Here is a 4,777-nt window from a genome sequence, read left to right on the forward strand (position 1 = left end):
GTCAGAAGGCTGAGATGGGCTCCACAGGGGTCCATGCTGGTGCTGGAATGTTGACAGGATTTCTGCAGGTCTGGCATGCTGGCTGTGGCTTGCTCAGAAAAAAAATATCTGCTCTTGCTGTGCAGGCTCTGAACCTATTTGTGGACATAAAAAGCTGGTTTTGGTGCAGGTGAATGGAGCTTTGGCATGACCAAGTCCTCCAAGCACAACCACATGTCTGATGTGTCACAGAGTCCTGTGTTAAATGAGCAAGAAGCTGCACTGTGACAATGCAAAGTCAATGGTTTTAGTCTTATTTCTTAAAGGGAGAGAAATATGAATGCAGCCATGCTCTGTGTGACTGCTTGGTTATATGGATCCCTATCCCTGATTTTTGCCCCTATCTCTATCCATAGCCCAGTTTCAGGCACATCTGAGAGAATCTCAAAAATGGTCAGTTTTAACAATTTTTATGCAAATAGATGGCCAGGCTTTAGAGAGAGCTCCAATTCCTCCTCCCAGCACAGGAAAAGCTAAGCTCAACTTTAACTAGACTGGAAGATGGCAGAAGCAGGAAAGCAGGAAAAGCTTAGAACATGCTGTAATCTAAGTGGATACCAGAGAATCCACCCTTCAATTAGAGATAATTTTATGTGGCTTCTCTAGTGTTCAGCACTGTGGGTGATAATTTATCAAAATAATCCCTGCCCTCTTCTGACTGGCACATTTTGATACCACACTCCTTATAAAACAACAAATACAATTTTTACTTTTCCTTTCTCTTTTAAAGATGGCTGAGGTGCCAACAGTCCCTTTTCCAGACAGAAACCTATAAACCCAGTGCCTTCAACAAGGCAAGAAGGATTTTACCCACCTGTTATGGCTGTGGTCACCCTGAATCTTTTCCTTGTCTCCTGAACTATGGAGCTGGGGTACATGGCACAGACAATGTGCAGACTTTGGTGGGCCTCTAACCTTGTCAGATGTATATTAGCACTCTCAGGTGAATAATGAAATTATTTGGTGTAACAGTATGGTTGTTACAGCTTTGTCTAATCCTGCATCCTTTTTGTTCCTGTATGTCACTACCACCAGCTGCTCCAAAAGCTGCACACTGGGTGAAACCTTTCCAGAACTCCATGCTGGATCATCCAGTGGTCATGTGGGACATCCTAAGAAGTCAGGATAACTCTTCTTGCTCCCCAGGGTTGCTTTGTTCCCAGTTAGATTCCAGCTGCAAAGGGAAGAGCTGCTTCTGAGCTTGGATTGTGCCTATCATGGTAAAAAGCTGGGCTACTCTCACTGCTCATGCAGGATGACTGATGTGAAAGTGCTTTTCTTGAGCTGCCTGGTGGGTCCACATTTCAGCTTTGTTCAGTAAAGCACTTAAGCATGTGCTTAAAATTAAGTGTGCTGCTGACTGGAGGGCTTGGACAATAAATATGCTACTGGAAAAGTCTCTGGACCATACATTTATTAGTCTGTCTAAAAGCCCTGTTATTTCTTCTTCACTTCTGAAGTAAATCACGTCTTTCAAAAGCCACAGTTGTGGGTAAATGTCTGATTTTGATAGGCGTTGCATATTGCAGCCATGGCTGATTTTAAATAAACTTATAGATGCTCAGTGCATCCACAAATGAGACCCAGCTTGGCTCCTTTCAGTGGTTTGGTGTTTTTTGAGAAATCTGTCTTTGAACTACCCATCTGCAGGCTTTTTCTTTTTACTGTCTGTGTGGCCATCCTGCAATTACCTGTGGGTTTATGATCCTTCTCTAGAGAACAAGTTGGTTGAACGATAAAGATGGGGGTGATAAACTGGGGCAGGGTATGATATGAGTTACAAGTGTCACGTGAGTGTCCCTCCAGATTTACACTGCTGCAGCTTTGCTCTGGATTGGGCTTCAAGATTTGCCATAAATTCAACAATTTTGGAGTTATGGCTGTTGAGTAAAAATTTGCCATCGAGGCTTGAGGGTTTTGCAACTGCAGTGAAGACAGACTGGAGTGAGTAACTCATTGGCAAAGTCATTGTAAGGTAAATCTGTGGGAGTGGGAGGAAGAAACTAAACCATGTTTTTAAAGGGTTTATGGCTGGCAATTTATTTCCTTAACCCCTTCTTCAGAGCTGGGGAACAGTAAACAGTGAAATTTAGTCTCATAGCTGCCTCTGAAATGAATTGACCATGCAAAGAAAGGCTGTAACTCCCCAAGGCAGCCACAGATTTTGGGAACCTGCTTGAAATGCTCTGAAATCGCTGGAGAAGTTGGGGTGTGTGCTTAAGCCTTTTTTGAGAACTGGATTTCTGTGAGGTGGAGGAAACACATATCTCCAAACCATTGTTTGCTTGTTCATAAATCCCATCTCTGATTATTCCCATGCGGGTCACGTGTCCAGTCCTGTGAAACCCCTGGAAAATAAACAAGTGGAGATGAATTCAAGAGCTGAAGTGAGCACAGGCATGTCCATGGTGCTGTTCAAATCTAAAGTCAGTGCAGAGCTGGGCCTTAAATCAGCTATTTTTAGCAGTCAGCAGTGCAAGAGCACAATCAGTCTATATTTACATCAGATAATATTTGTGTTTACTGTGTAATTACATCGACCCTTTTTGCACATATAATTAACAGTTTGCCATTGCATCCTGCTGGGTTGACATCTGTAGGATTCAAAAAGGGTTCAGGATCTCCAAAGAGTGTTTTTGTTTCAGGTTAGACGTGGTCTGATTGTCTAAATTAAAGACATGTCAAACCACATGAAAAGTTCAGGACAGAAGGTAACCACACAGGACGTGGCATGTGGGCCAGGTAATCACAGTGGTGGAAAGAACACTTGAGAGGAGCCTCTCCTCTACAGACTTTGGAAAAAAAAAAAAGAAAGAAAAAAAAAGCTCCTTTTTTGTTTTTAGTAGGAAATAAAAATTAGTAAATTCAACCCCTGACTGCAATGAAGCCCAAATAAAGCAAACCAGATGTTCATTAGCTAATCACTTGCAATTTTTTCCCCCTCTTGTTCTTCATGGAGGAAAAGAAAATTGAGCATGTGGGAACTTGCCTGTTGAGAAAACATTTGGATCTTCAGTCATTTATCTGTTTCACCTCTGACTGGGTTCAGGCCCCCGTTAAAAGGCAGGCAGGGTGCTATCAGAGGGAAAGGTCAGCGGGGATCACTGCAGATGCTTTTCAGCTGGGGCGACCCTCGAGGCCATTGCGGCTTTGGCGGGCGTGGAGAGCCGGCTCAAAACAAACCAGCAAACCAAGCACGAGCCCAGCGAGTGCGGCGGGGCTTTGAACTCCATCACTCCTGTTTGTCTTATTCCTAAATTGCAGTGTCATTTCTGTACAGTGCTCGTTGTAATCACAGCCATCCATCAGGAAGTGTGTTTATTACACTGAATTCCAACGAATCCTGAATGGTGAGCTGCTTATTTCCCAGTATTATCAAAGGAAGGCAACATAACCTTTATTCCCTCGGGATTGATGTAATTTTATTTTCCCCACCTAATATGAGACAGAAATAGGCACAAGTTCGTAGACTACTATTACTAGTCTATTATTTTATCAATAATAGACTACTAGTACATAAAGCCATCAATGTGCACAGGAATCATACAATCATTAGGGTTTGAAAAGCCCTCTGAGATCACCAGTCCCAACTCAACCCAGCACCACCACCACGTTCACCACTAAATCATGTCCCCCTGCCTCTCTGGAGCAGTGTTATTCCATTAGGAAAGATTACAGTAACTCAGTACTTGCTTCATGCTTTAACAACTTTAATTTTAAAGTTTTAATTTTAATGCACTATGGCCTAACAGCTTTTAGGAACCTGACACTGCTCAGCAAGTTGGGCAGGTGTAAGATCTCACCTACCAGAAAGCAGAGCCATCCTCATTGTGTCTTAGTTGTCACATGACAACTTGCTCACTACAGAATTCTAGAATGGTTTGGCTTTCACAAGACCAGGTTGCTCAGAGCCCCTTTGAGCTGTTTTACTTCGGAGAGTTGGTCTGGGAAAGATCCAACAATCTTTCTCTGCAAGGGTGAGGCTTTATTTGGATGAAGAACCTTTTCCTAATAGTTTGGTGGTGTGCTGTTTACATGATTAACACATAAACTGGAGATTGAACAAGTATTGCTCAGATGAACTGACTGAGTGACAACAAGTAGCATGGGAAAGTCTCTGGCTGGGTATGAGTGGAGCTCTACAAGAATTTTTCTTGGGGATGGATCTTATTTTACATTTTCATGAATGACCTTGGCACAAAACATAGCATACTGCTGAAGTCTGCTGATGACACAGACTTGGGAGATGTATTATGCAGAGGGAACTGGATGACCTTGAAGACTGGAATAATAGCAAAGAGATGAAATCCAGTACTGAAAACTGCTAAGTCACGAGTTTAGGGAGTAATAAGAATTTCCACTATAGAGACTTGCCATCTGTAGATGACAAAGGGGGAAAATGTGTGGATAATTCATGGGATGGGCTCTGAAAAAGGTAGGCACACCTTCATATATCCCAGGAAAAGTTTCTTTCAGGAGAAGGTAAATATGCCAGGAACTGTGGCATCCTGTGGATCATTCTGGTCCCCATGTTCCTGAGGTTTGAGTTTCACCTGGGCTGGTTACAGAAGATGATGGAGATGTTGGAAGGGAGGAGCTTGTCTTTTGGGAGAGGAATGAAAGAGAGAAAATTTTAACCTAGAAAATGAAAGCTGAGAAGAAGGGTGATGCTTTTACATCTAAAAATCAGCATGGTAAACATCAGAGAAGAAAATAAGGCATGTAAGGTAAAGAATAT

The sequence above is a fragment of the Haemorhous mexicanus genome, chromosome 6 (assembly GCF_027477595.1).
Source record: "Haemorhous mexicanus isolate bHaeMex1 chromosome 6, bHaeMex1.pri, whole genome shotgun sequence".
Lineage (NCBI taxonomy): Eukaryota > Metazoa > Chordata > Aves > Passeriformes > Fringillidae > Haemorhous > Haemorhous mexicanus.